This window comes from Xenopus laevis, chromosome 6L (genome assembly GCF_017654675.1).
Source record: "Xenopus laevis strain J_2021 chromosome 6L, Xenopus_laevis_v10.1, whole genome shotgun sequence".
Lineage (NCBI taxonomy): Eukaryota > Metazoa > Chordata > Amphibia > Anura > Pipidae > Xenopus > Xenopus laevis.
Genome location: NC_054381.1, coordinates 130,409,969 through 130,424,542, shown reverse-complemented (window position 1 = coordinate 130,424,542; position 14,574 = coordinate 130,409,969). Strand labels below are relative to the sequence as shown.

General features: G+C 40.0%; 1 long non-coding RNA gene across 1 annotated transcript; it reads left to right on the top strand.

Annotated features, from left to right (window-relative positions):
• Window positions 1-681: 681 nt before the first annotated feature.
• On the top strand, window positions 682-2,091 carry LOC121394890. Its single transcript, XR_005962069.1, has 2 exons — window positions 682-737; window positions 1,257-2,091. It is a non-coding gene; the product is annotated as an uncharacterized LOC121394890 (long non-coding RNA).
• The last annotated feature ends 12,483 nt before the right edge of the window (window positions 2,092-14,574 follow it).

Genomic DNA, 14,574 nt, shown 5'->3' with positions numbered 1-14,574 from the left:
GGTTCTCCCAGGCCTTAAAAAGTTAAAAAAAAACCCTTTCCTTAAGGTTTAATAAAACACAGCCTGTGACCTCCAGGCTTTATCATTATCTGTGATGTCATCAGAGGGGGGGATAGGGGTGGGCATAGCTAGTGGCCTGTCACAAGCCACCAGCGGTACCCCTCTAATGACATCACAGACTACATGCTCAACTATCCTTTCATTTCTATCCCTTGCCAAGCACAGCCTGCTCCCCCCAGGCCTTATAGAGCACAGCCTGTTCCCCCAGGCCGTATACAGCACAGCCTGTTCCCCCAGGCCTTATAGAGCACAGCCTGTTCCCCCCAGGCCTTATAGAGCACAGCCTGTTCCCCCCAGGCCTTATAGAGCACAGCCTGTTCCCCCAGGCCTTATAAAGCACAGCCTGTTCCCCCAGGTTTTATAAAGCACAGCCTGTAACCCCCAGGCCTTTTAAAGCACAGCCTGTTCCCCCAGGCCTTATAGAGCACAGCTTGTTCCCCCAGGCCTTATAGAGCACAGCCTGTTCCCCCCAGGCCTTATAGAGCACAGCTTGTTCCCCCAGGCCTTATAGAGCACAGCCTGTTCCCCCAGGTTTTATAAAGCACAGCCTGTAACCCCCAGGCCTTTTAAAGCACAGCCTGTTCCCCCAGGCCTTATAGAGCACAGCCTGTTCCCCCAGGTTTTATAAAGCACTGTCTGTTCCCCCAGGCCTTATAGAGCACAGCCTGTTCCCCCGGGTTTTATAAAGCACTGTCTGTTCCCCCAGGCCTTTTAAAGCACAGCCTGTTCCCCCAGGCCTTTTAAAGCACAGCCTGTTCCCCCAGGCCTTATAGAGCACAGCCTGTTCCCCCAGGTTTTATAAAGCACAGCCTGTAACCCCCAGGCCTTATAGAGCACAGCCTGTTCCCCCAGGCCTTATAGAGCACAGCCTGTTCCCCCAGGTTTGATAAAGCACAGCCTGTTCCCCAAAGTTTGATAAAACACTGCCTGTTCCCCCCCCAGGCCTTATACAATGCAGCTGGTTCCCCCAGGCCTTAAAAAGTTAAAAAAAACCCTTTCCTTAAGGTTTAATAAAGCACAGCCTGTGACCTCCAGGCTTTATCATTATCTGTGATGTCATCAGAGGGGGGGATAGGGGTGGGCATAGCTAGTGGCCTGTCACAAGCCACCAGCGGTACCCCTCTAATGACATCACAGACTACATGCTCAACAATACTTTTATTTCTATCCCTTGTCATGCACAGCCTGTTCCCCAGGTTTTATAAAGCACTGTCTGTTCCCCCAGGTCTTTTAAAGCACAGCCTGTTCCCAAAGGCCTTATAAAGCACAGCCTGTTCTCCCCAGGATTTATTATTGTTTATGATGTCACCAGAGGGGGGGATAGGGGTGGGCATTGCTAGTGGCCTGTGACTGGCTAAATTTCATTCTCTAGTCAGTCACAAGCCACCAATGGTACCCCTCTAATGACATCACAAACTGCACCTGCCCCTGCCTTACCATCAATATTCGCTCTGACACCAGCCTTTCCATTATGCCATCAGAGACAATTCTCATCATTAGGATTAATTTCAGTACTAGGCTTGACAGTAAGTGAGAAAAAGGGGCGTACGTTATTGTGCACAACCTTTCGACATTTTATGATAACTGCATTTGCACAGGTACTTGGCTAGATACATTTCCTATCTTGAAACCAAGAAGAATTTATCTGGCCTATCTTGGCTTTAAATGTATATGTCCCTTTAAAGATGCATAAATAATGTCATGGAAGTGGTGGAATCTGTCCTGCCTCAATCCTTCTGAGTCTTGAAATCTTAGGTAAGTAACGGCAGGTAATTGGCTCCTACTAGACAGAATTGTTTTTCAGCTAACCATGAATAGGAAAGGATTAGGTTGCCGAAAAAATCCTGGAAGACCCCAAACAAGATGGAGCACAGAGCAAAGGACCAGCGCAAAAAATGGAGGCCTCTATCAAAGACCAAAGACGGTCCTATTACTATGTGGGTTCTTCCTACATTATCTGAAATTAATGACTTTCCATTTGTGTATTGTAAGACTCTGTAATATATTCCTTTAATAAAGATTTCTCTGCTATCAGTTTCGCTCAGTAGCATTCATTACAAACCCTGACCATAAGAAAGAATCTTTCTATAGTTTTCAGAGGTAAAGCATGGTAGCACTGCTGCCTTTTGCAAAAATTGGATCCCGAGATATGTCTCTACTTTCCTTTCTCCATTTACACGAACCTTCGTTAAAGGGAATATCCAATCAAAAGCAGACTTTTGCATAATGAAAGGATATGTCATTCCAAGCAACTTTCCATTATATATTAACTAAGCATTTGAAATAGTTTCCAAGTTATTTGTAAATTTAATGCGAGTTCCACGCAGCCATCTTCCTGGTCTTCAGTAAGCTGACTGGGAGAATGGAGCAATTTGCTGGTTTGCAACAACTGCGCATGCCCCGAAATGGACGGAAATTACCGATCTCCCAGTCAGCTTACCGAGGACCAGGAAGATGGCTGCGTGGAACTCTGCTGCCTGAATCTGCGCCGAGGGGTAAGTATATAAAGTATGGAGCATTTCCCCGGGGGGGCAGTTAGACTGGGGAAGGAGGGAGGGGATCTACGTGGGGTGGGGCTACAGGTTTTTTTTATCACAGGGTTGAATTTTCCTTTAAGCATTCTCTCCTTTTCCGGTGACTTTCCACAATTTTTGGGCAAAAATCAGCTGGCCACTAAATGTCTAGTTAAATGTTTTACCAATATTTATTGAATTTGTATATGTATTAGGGTCTCTTATGGGGCCCTTAAACCTCCTGGGCCCCCCTCTGTAGTTACGCCCCTGGTGACGGGCAAATCTGTCACATTTTGCTTCATTGAAAAATTTATGAAACAGTGAAAATTTGAAAATGGTGTATTTTCATACATATTAATTTATTTTTGACTTCTTTTTCACTGCACATATTGTGCTATTTTTGGGCTACTTTTGAAGTGCCTCTTGGCTAGTTTTGGGCTGGTTTTGTAGCTGACTTTGACTGGTTTTGAAAATAAGACCTGGCGACTCTGATTGTATCGTATCTATACAATGGACTTGCATTTGATTGTTTCACTCCAACGCGAGGTTGTTGTGGGGACGCTGTTAGGTGTAGTGACAACACAATGGAAGAGCAGTTACTTTGTGGGCGTTTCAGTAAATATAGTCGGGGAACTGGTCAATGTAAATCACTTATATTGACAGGGTGTATTTACTTAAAATGCAGCTAGTTAGTTACTACTGGGGGTTATGGACATTTCTTCAAGAATAAAAAGAAGGGCTGTAATTATTTTTTGAAATTGGCAAAAAGGGTGATTTCTTTGTGCTTTGGTGTTTACAAATCAGTCAGATTTAGGACCATTTGGAGGTACAACCTTTGTTAGGGCTCTCTCAGAGCATAGCAAGGCTGTGTTTATGGTAAAGTGCTGCTGTGATTCAAGAATATCTAGTGATTGAAATAAGTGTTTACATAAATCTCATCCTTATTCTTAGGTGAAGAGTTGTAAAGGTATAGGGAGGCCTAGCTTTGCCAAAACAGACCTTCTGCCATAAATAGTAAGTATATGTTTGTGACCTGTTATTCAGAATGCTCAGGACCTGGGGCTTTCTGGATAAGGGGTCTTTCAATAATTTGGATCCCCATACTTTGTCTATAATAAAATTATTTAAACATTAAATAAGACCAATAGAATTGTGTTGCCTCCGAAAAGGATTAATTATATCTTAGTTGGGGACAAGGCAAAAGGAACTGTAGGTTTTAACATTTTGAATTATTTGATTACATTGAGTCTGTGGGAGATAATCTTCCTGTAATTTAAAGCTTTCTGGGTAACAGGATTCCAGATAATGGAGGTTTACTCATGGAAAACCATATGTTTGTAACCACCCCAAACAAACACTCTACTCTTTAAGATGGGCTTTTGGGTGTATCTCACCCTCAGTGAAACTCAGTCTGTGTCCCACCGTTCCAGACCAACTTAGGGTAGGACAGCCCCACAGTTTGAGAACCACTGCTCTATGCTGAAGGCATTTTCACAATTGAATACACCAGTCAGAGCATGCAGAATATATAAACATAACTGAGCAGGGGCTTAACTACAGAGGGAGCAGACCCTGCGGCTGCAGGTGGCCCAGCGAGACCCTAATTAATGAGCAATTTTGTTCAGCAAGTTTTGGAGCCCAGCGAGGCCCTAATTAATGAGCAACCTGTGGGGCCCTGAATAGATCAAAATTTAGAGGCCCTAAACTGAGTTTGCTGTGGGACCAGGAACACTTGGGGGCACATATACTAAGCTCGAGTGAAGGATTCGAATGAAAAAAACTTTGAATTTCGAAGTATTTTTTGGGTACTTTGACAATCGAATAGGCTACTATGACCTTCTACTGTACCGTTTGACTATTTGACCATTCGATAGTCGAAGTACTGTCTCTTTAAAAATTACTTTGACTACATACTTTGGCAGTTTAAACCTCCCGAGGTTCAATGTTAGCCTATGGGGACCTTCCCCAGCACTTTTCTAACCTTTTTTGATCGAAGAAAAATCCTTTGAACGATCGCTTAAAACCGTTTGATTCGAAGGATTTTTACTTTGATCGCTCGATCGAAGGATTTGCGCTCAATCCTTTGAATTCGATATTCAAATTCGAAGGATTTAAATTCCAGGGTCAAATTTGATATTTGACCCTTGATAAATGTGCTCCTTAGTGATACCAGTGTAACTGATACTAGTTTTGACCCATTGATTTCTCTTGAAAATTTTATTTTTTGTTCATAGATTAGAAGGGACATTTGTTAAAAGAGATATCAGTCTTAACATAATCATACTTTCACATTCTCTCTCTAGTTCTCCAGACTGATTACAGGTGTTAAAGATCTCTTGGGTGAGGATCTTGCCTATGAGGGCTACAAAGTAATTTTGTTAATATAGAGAGATTACTGTGCATTTTGACTTGGCAGCCTGTATTACATTGTAAGCAGACATGAGAAGGTGGCCATTGTGCTGTTAAAAAGGACCAGCAACAAGTTTGCTGTTACACTGAACTGGTAATAAAAATTGTGTTTGCTGTAGAAACACACAGCATGAAGGAACTTATCTGCTCATGAACCTCGCTCCTCTCATGTTTGGATCTTCTCCGTGTGATCAGTGCACCAGTTAGCTCCATGTCCTTTTCTCTTCTGCAATTCTGTTACCCCAAAAGATATAGACTTTGTGCGCTCCACTCACACTGCTACAGAGTAGATGGTTTACGATCCACAACCGAGTTCCTAATTTCCTTGTCCAACGCGTTTCACGGGCATTGGCCCACTTTCTCCATAACTGGGCTGTACTTTTTTTTTGTTTGTTAATTCTTTATTTTTCAAGTTATTATGGGGAAGGGTTTTCAGAAAAGATGGGGAAGTGTAGGGTGGGAATGGTACATATGTATTTTACAATATCATACAAGGCCGTTTCCACAATTATCTTACAAGTACAAATTCAAAGAAATACATACAGCAAAGGGAGGGGGACATTTTGAGGGGGGAGTAGGTTGGGGGAGAACAGGGATTTTGGTTGCCAATTTCATCTTTCATTTCGCGAGAATAAGCATATCTACACTATGGGGCAGATTTATCAAGGGTCGAATTTCAAGTTCATGGGAGTTATTTAAAACTCCCATAAACTCCCATGAACTCAAACTTCGACCAATCGAAATTTATTTAAGTCGGGTGAATAGGATCGACCCACAAACTTGAATCGAATTTTAAAAACTCGATTTGAGTTTTTTTCCCCGAAAAAAACTTGAATGTCAGGAAGGCTGCAAACAACTCCAAATTGATCCCAGGATGTCTTCCATAGGCTAAAACAGCAATTCAGCAGGTTTAAAGGAATTGTTCAGTGTAAAAAATAAAAACTGGGTAAATAGACTGTGCAAAATAAAAAATGTTTCTAATATAGTCAGTTAGCCAAAAATGTAATGTATAAAGGCTGGAGTAATTCCCTAGTCAAATTTGACAGTTTTGGCCATACACAAAAAACATCTAAAAAATTCTAATTTTCACTTCGAACCTTGATAAATCTGCCCCTATGTATTGTCTTGGTATATAGGCAGCCAAACAAAGTGATTTGTAAATGCCAGCTTCCATCTGTTTAAAAAACTGACATTTAGATCATACTAGACAACTATTATTATTAGTGGAACTGCATGTAATCGCTAAACTACATGGGAGATTTTGTAGGATGGTGTTGGATCGACAGAACACATCCTGCAAGTCACATGGGACAAAATATAATGGGACAGATTCCGACCTACATTATAGGCGCTGGGATCAGATTTTTTAGGATATCACAAAATCTCAACATCTGTTGTGTGACAAAATCAAATAAAATCTAACCCCTACATCTGATCAAAATCTCCTCTGAAGTTTAAGCCTAACTAAAATTTAACTTAGTCAACCAATCAGTAAACTGAAATTTGTCAGTGGACAATTATCAATGTATGAGTAAAGATCCATGCGTTTGTATTGCCCCTGGAACTCCCCATGATCCTTATCTTGGCAAGCCCCATACCGATGCACAGCAGTCTTGGAACCAAGGGTACACATATCTGGATCAGACTGGAGACATTTCTGCCTCCTAGCTTTTTTTGTTCCAGAAAAAGACTTGGCTTTAGCTCCTGCATTGCCAGAATCAGATGTTTTTGAATACCATGATATACAACACTTTTGTTACCCTTTCCACTGAATGTAATGTAAAGCCCACTGATATAAATACATTGCTACATTTTACATTTTTTCTCCTGTAAAAGAGTAATTGCCTAAATCACAGTTTGGGAGAGTAAAATGTATAGTAGGAAAGCCACAACTCTGCTAATGTCTTAGAAGAGAACTAAGACAATTGGGTTGATGTTGGTGAATTCAGACCTGGGCAGCAGTAGAGAAGAACAGCGAGTTATTTCCATCCAATTCCTGAATTGTAATTGCTGTTCAAACTGTTTAAAGGTTTCCTTTATATACCAGCTCCAGAAATGTATACCTAATGTATATCTAAATTCATGGCCACTATACATGTCTGACACCGGACTTCCTAACTAGTGAAATAGAGGGTTAGGGAGCATAAATCGGCCATAAAAGCTAAAAAGGTGAAACAGGCAGTGGAGGAACCATTTGTGGAGCAAGGACACGTTACATTTCCAGGTGGTGGATCGCGTAGACAAACCTAGACAGGGAGGTGACAGGGTCACGGAACTCCTTAGAAGGGAGACTATGTGGAGCCGCTGACTGGAAATGCAAACAACATATAGGTTAAAAGGATTAGGAAGTAAAGTCACGTCTGGTGCACTCAAAAAAACGCTACTGCCTGGGTGTCGGTTAAACATCACCGCACATATAGTTCAAAAAAGTAACTGCACTCACAGGTCTTTCTCAAAATATGCAAAAAAGTATTTTTATTTTATTCAACTTTTCGACCCTACATTCAAACCGTCTTCATGAAGGTTTGAATGGAGTGGCCAAAACATTGAATAAAATAATTTTATTCATAAGACCTGTGTGTGCGGTTACTTTTTTGATCTATATATATATATGACTTAGGGGCAGCGCTCCGCTATATTACTTGCCTCGGGTGCACGGCAAAAGATCCAGATACTTCAAATGAAGACCAGCAACACTGAGAGGATTTGCAAAAAATTCAAAGTTTATTCAAAACCACATGAACAGCCAACGTGGCGTTTCGGTCCCCACTGAGACCTTTCTCAAGGCAACCATGCCTACAACCCAAACTGCACTAGGCAAATCCATTATGGAAAAGGACCTTGGAGTCCTTGTAGATGATAAACTTGGCTGTAGCAAGCAATGCCAGTCAGCAGCATCAAGGGCAAATAAGGACTTGAGCTGTATTAAAAGGGGCATAGAGTCACGGGAGGAGGGGGTCATTCTTCCACTGTATAGACCACTGGTAAGGCCCCATCTAGAATATGCCGTACAGTTTTGGTCTCCATCACTCAAACAGGACATTATTGTATTAGAGAGGCTACAGAGAAGGGCAACTAAGCTGGTAAAAGGTATGGAAAATCTTAGCTATGAGGAAAGACTGGCCAAATTGGGGATGTTCACGCTGGAGAAGAGGCGCTTAAGGGGTGATATGATAACTATGTATAAATATATAAGGGGATCATATAATAATCTCTCTAATGCTTTATTTACCAATAGGTCTTTCCAATTGACACAAGGTCACCCATTCTGATTAGAAGAAAAGAAGTTCTGCCTAAATATTCGGAAGGGGTTTATTACAGTGAGAGCTGTGAAGATGTGGAATTCTCTCCCTGAATCAGTGGTACAGGCTGATACATTAGATAGCTTTAAGAAGGGGTTAGATGGTGTTTAGCAAGTGAGGGAATACAGGGTTATGGGAGATAGCTCATAGGACAAGTTGATCCATGGACTAGTCCGATTGCCATTTTGAAGTCAGGAAGGAATTTTTCCCCCTCTGAGGCAAATTGGAGAGGCTTCAGATGGTTTTTTGCCTTCCTCTGGATCAACTGGCAGATAGGTAGTTCATAAAAAGAAAAAAAAAAAGGTTGAACTCGATGGACATGTGTCTTTTTTCAACCTTACTTACTATGTTACTATGTTACTCATAGCAAAAAGTGTTGTAGAGTGACCAGTTTGGGTTGTAGTCTCGGATGCCTTTAGAAAGGTCCCAGTGGGGATCGAAACGTCACATTGGCTGTTCATGAGGTTTAGAATTTTTTTGCAAATCATCTCGGTGTTACTGGTCTTCATTTGAAGTATTTATATACTGTATCTAGATATAGTATATATATATATATTGTGTTTTTTATTTTAGTATGGGGAGGTGGCTCTCTCCTTAATGTTTGCTCTCCCAACCCCCATTTAATGGTGTCTTTGGAAGAGATCATGCTAAACAAAGAGAGAAGCAGGTACGGTCTTTCGCCCCCCAAAGATAACACTTTTTTTCACTTAGGTAGGACTGACGCATGGACACTGCCTTGACGGAGCGCGTCAGCTTATGCATATATTGTGTAAACTTTGGAGAGCTGGGGTTAAACTTTGAGTAATATATATATATATATATATATATATATATATATATATATATATATATATATATATATATATATATATATACATATATATACAAATACAAGAGTCCTCTGCACTCAACCCATTATCAATATCTATAATCTTTATATCAAATGAAAATTGAGCATAGGACTGGCCAGATATGGGATGACTTTGACGTAGTTGGCCAGCTTAAATATATTGCAATATATGGACAAACAATCCCTGTTTTGTTTAAAGGGTAAGGCATTTTTCAGTAGCAGTATGCACAAAATGTCTGTCTTAAATATATTGATAATGGGTTGAGTGCAGAAGACTCTTGTATTTGTCTATATGTATTTTGTGGTCACAGCCTAATTGCCCCCCCGCCTAATGTTTTTAAAAATTAGTGGTGAGCACAAATTTCCCTCTTTTGTTTATATATATATATATATATATATATATATATATATATATATATATATATATATATATATATATATATATATATATATATATATATATATTGAATAAAGTACCCCCTCTTGTAAAATATAAGGATATTATAAGTTACCGAGGAGTTTCATGACCATATAAAAACACGAGGCCGAAGGCCGAGTGTTTTTATACAGGTCATGGAACTCCGAGGTAACTTATAATATCCTCATATTTTACAACTGGGGGTACTTTATTAATTATAATACACAAATTTTAGTGAGTCATGTGACAGAAGTTACATCACTACTCACCGTTTATAACTGATGACATCACTACTCACCGTTTATAAGGATATAATTTACAGGATATTAATGGCTTTTGTGTATTATATATATATATATATATATATATATATATATATATATATATATATATTTAGTGTATGTTACCATGAACCTATTTTGTAATAGTTTCAAGTGGTTACATGTTGTTATCACTAGATGGCAGTGTTGTAGTTTATCCCTTGTGTGTGTTGCTGGCTACAGACGCAAAGATCCGATCGTATGAATCAACGTACGATCAGACTTTCCCTTCTCCCGACTTGCCATTAACCATAAAGATCAAAGTCTTACCATTCAGTAGTAAGTAAGAACAGATGAGCCGATGTTCTGCGCCTGACAGCAATCGTACGATAGTTATGTCTGACAAAGCTAGTGACAGTCTCCCACTGAAAATCGTACGATCAGCAATACACGCAGAGATATTACCCGCAGCCGACAGAAACTTTCTAACCTGTCCGATCGACCAAACGACCGATCTCCACCGGACGAAAAATATCGGGACTCTCCACACACGGTCCAAATATCGTACGAATCCTCGATTCCTACGATGGGATCTTTGCATCTATGGCCAGCTTAAGCTTGAAAACAGACCATTTGTGGCCTGAAACATCACTTTTTTGTTCAGAGTCTGAACTAAGTGGAGATAAACGTTTTTAAAAGTAGTTTTGCTTTCATCCAAGTATTTTTGCAGCATGTATCTACCAAAATCTGCACATGACAAGTACAAGTCATTGTAGTGAGTGCTGGTGACACTTTGTGTAGGGAAGAAGCACATCAGCACATGTAGGCAAATTCCTTTAAGTTATATATAGTGGCAGAATGTTGCTACAAACTTTTAGGGACACCCTCTTAGATGCCGGTAGTCGTAGACAATAATGACATTTTCTATGAAGAAATGTGACTTTAGCCTAAAAGTAGAGAAACCTCTTATAAAATCCTTGGAAAAAAAAACCCATTGCTGCAAACTTCGGCCATCACTCAAAGCATGGCTTATTATTATCACTCCACCCTCGCCCTCTAGATAGAATATAATATCTTTGGAATATTTTGCTTGCATGGACTTCTTAAGCTTAGGGAATAGTGATGTGCAGTTCGGGTTTTTCTTGACCTGCAACAGAACTGAGCCTGCCTCCTCCCCTCTATTAATAGGCCCACGCGGACCTGCCCACCAATGACATCACAAAAGGAGTGGGGCATGGCGAGATAATGCTCCCCCCCCAAATGTGCATTTTTGGGTTAAGAACCCCATGTTATTAACACAGGCAGCCTCCTTTCATATCAATGATCATTATGATGGTTTGTGGCTTTAATCATCTATAAAAGTAAAGTATTTAGTTGCCTACCATTAGCAGTAAAAAAATGACACTGAAAAAATAAAACTATAATACTTCCCTCGAAGGATTGCTAACTGGTGCAAGGCATGACTTCATTTAACATATATGTGATTAACTCTTATTCATTGCTGCCAGAGTCTAATTAATAAATAAGGGCAAAATAATACAGCAAAAATGGAAGGAAAAATCTGTCTTTACATTTTCAAAATTTAGGTATTACAAATACTACAAATTATACTTTTATTAAAATATTCAGCAGATTTAATGTTTTCGTCACTTTTTTTTCCCAGACAAATTCAGTGAAGTGACTTCCTGGTGAATCGACCAGACCACGCTTCTGGGCAGATTTATCAAAGGTTGAATTTCGAATTCATGTGAATTTTGTTTTTTTTACTCTAATAAATTCAAATATACTCACAACTCGAATGGGAGGTTATTTAATAAAAAATAACATTGAACATCTAATATTTGATCAAATAGGAACAATCTGTAAATCTGATTTGTTTTCTATTCGAGTTTTCCCTCCCAAAAAAGAAAGCCTTTGGGGCAAATTCACTAACCGGCGAAAATTCGCCATCGCTGGCTTTGTGCACATCGCAACACTTCGGCAGGCAAAAATTCGCCTGAATCCACAAAGATCCAAAGCTGCGTGCAGGGTACCGAACACTGGCGAAATTACGCATACGGCGTGCAGTTAAAGTACAATGGACGTATATGTTGCAGCAATTATACATTACACTACACAGGGAACCTTAATAAAATTATATAAAGTTGTTATAATGCCCTACACATGTGCCCACAGTATAGTTTAGGTGCCATATGTTAGCAAATGTAGGGGGGAAGGAGGGTACCCCCAAAAAAAATTTACGATCTTTTTCAGTCTATCACCCTTTAAATAGGAAAAAACGCCAGCGTTTTTTGGGACTTAGAAAAATTTTCAACTTTTTTGAGGAACTCATATCTACTCTATTGCACTTCGCCTGGTCTGAGGTGGCGAAGGCAAGTCTGGCGATAGAGGTAACGCTCAGTAAAATCAAAAACGTAGTGAATTTGCGTAGTAACGCTCTTTTGCCAGACCGAAAATTCGCCTGGCGTAAGAGTGCGAAGTTACGCCAGAGTCTCCTTTGCGAAATTACGCCAGCTACCGTAAATCGGCGAAGTACCAAAATTACGTCACAAATTAGGACTGTTTCCATGGTCGAGGTGTGATAAATCTTACAATTCAATGTATATTTTATAGGGGGATTAAAATTTGAGTGTGTGAATTTTGATACCAAAAAAAAAGAAATTTAAAAATTTAAATTTACTATTCGACCCTTTATAAATCTACCCCAGTCTTAAAGCAATGAAAAAGAAAAATATGTAAAGCACTTAGTTAACATCATATTTTCAGAATGGTTTATTATTAAGAACAGCGTGAGGAGAAAAAAATATTAGCAATTAGCAATATTAGCAGGAACTATAACAGTATACATATACAATACACTGCTTGGAAAAATGGCAACATGCAAAATAGGAAAAAAAAACTAGGCATTTAAATATAAAAGAATCCATTTAACAATTTGATTTTCCATCATTTATTTTATTTAACAGTCTAGGAAGTTTGCTGCCAACAGCAGTTCCAGCGCGATCTCTGGCGCAATGGGAAATTCTGGGATTTCTGTGGAGCTGTTTGTGTAAGGAACCTTGTAGGTAAAATACATGAAGAAATAGTCCAATTAATTATCGGGTGGTCCCTCACTCCAATAGCTCCAGGGCTCAATCAAACAGAGTCAGTGGCACGGTCCCAGCCACACAGCATAAGAAAATAAACACAACAGTGCCAGTCTGAGATGGTTAGTGTTGGAGGAAATTAAGTTGCCTCCACGTGGCGGTGATAGAAAAAGAATGCTTCTTCAATGTGAAGCTAAATGGATTGATATTTTAAACACGTTAGAACCGTGGGGAATAAATGATGCATTTAGCCTAAAGTGCTTTTTATAACTATTATATTGTTGTCCTCTATTCACAGAAAGATGATTACTTGAAACTGGATCGTATGTAACCTAAGGGTATGACTTTAAAACTATCTTTATCCATTTATATTTAATAATTTGGGTTGATACTATTTATATATATGCAAGATCTTTGAATACTTGGTTTTATATGATACATTTTGTACTATTTATTGCAACTACTGTATATGACAATTTTTGTACTATTTATTGAAACTACTTATGTGAATTATGCTGCTAATGATACATTGTATAGTGCTGGTGCAATCTTTTATGCCTTCTTGGAGTAGGCCACAAGATGGCAGTACTCTATTGGGTATTGGTTTTACTTAATTAAGTTCATCTGGCCTAATTGGGTGAACTAATGAACTTGCTGGTGTATAGGGTGAATAAATAGTTTTGTGGGGATACACATTGTAACTGAGCACCTGATGAAGGACATGTCTGTCCGAAACATGTTGTATTCAAATAAAGTACACTGATTTTAGTTTGGCTCTCCGGAGTGAATCTTTGCCTGTACCTAAAATACATGAAGACTTTAGATAGAACATGGGAGGGAATCTCTCGGAAATTCACTTCATTGCTTTCATTTTCAGCAAACTGTCCTGTAAAGACAATACACACGTCCCGTGGTTAGTGGTCGGTTAAATAAGTCTTGTCTGGTTTTAGCTTTTTTCTAAACCCATAAGTGGTTACTAGACCAGTGGTGTAACTACCGGGGTGCAAAAGGTGCGATTGGGCCAGAGCCCCCCGGCAGCTTGCGCATCACAGGATTCCGGCCAGGAAATTGCATACGGAGGGGGGCAGGGGGCCCAGCTGCGCATTGCGCACCAGGGCCCGCCCCCCTCTAGTTACGTTTCTGTACTAGACTGTCCTTTGAATGTGCATTACATTCCCCCCCAAAAAACATGTTTATCTTGGCCAGTTTCGGATGAGAGGGATTATGATCAGATAATTTTGATTTTCAAACCATATTTAAATTTGTAGATTTTACCCAATTACTTTTTTTTACCTTTCCTTTTCCATTCTAAACACTTATAGGAAATATTCTTTAAACAGTGGCGGAACTACCGGGGGAGCAGGGGGTGTGAGCGGGCCAGGGCCCACACCCCCTCAGGGCCCCCCGGCAGTCTGTGCGCCACTGACAAATGCGACTGTACGGAGGGGGCGGGGCCCGGCTGCGCGTCACGCACCAGGGCCCGCCCCCCTCTAGGATCACTACTGTCTTTAAATGATGTTTCAAAGGGAGATGGAGCAGACAGGTCTCTTCACAAGACTCACAAAATCAAAACCGAAGCTCCACATTGTATTGGATTCAAATGCAAATAATATAGCAGATAGGTTGTTCTGTGCCCGGCAGCTAATATCTGCTGTGGAGGAAAAGCAAAGACTGAA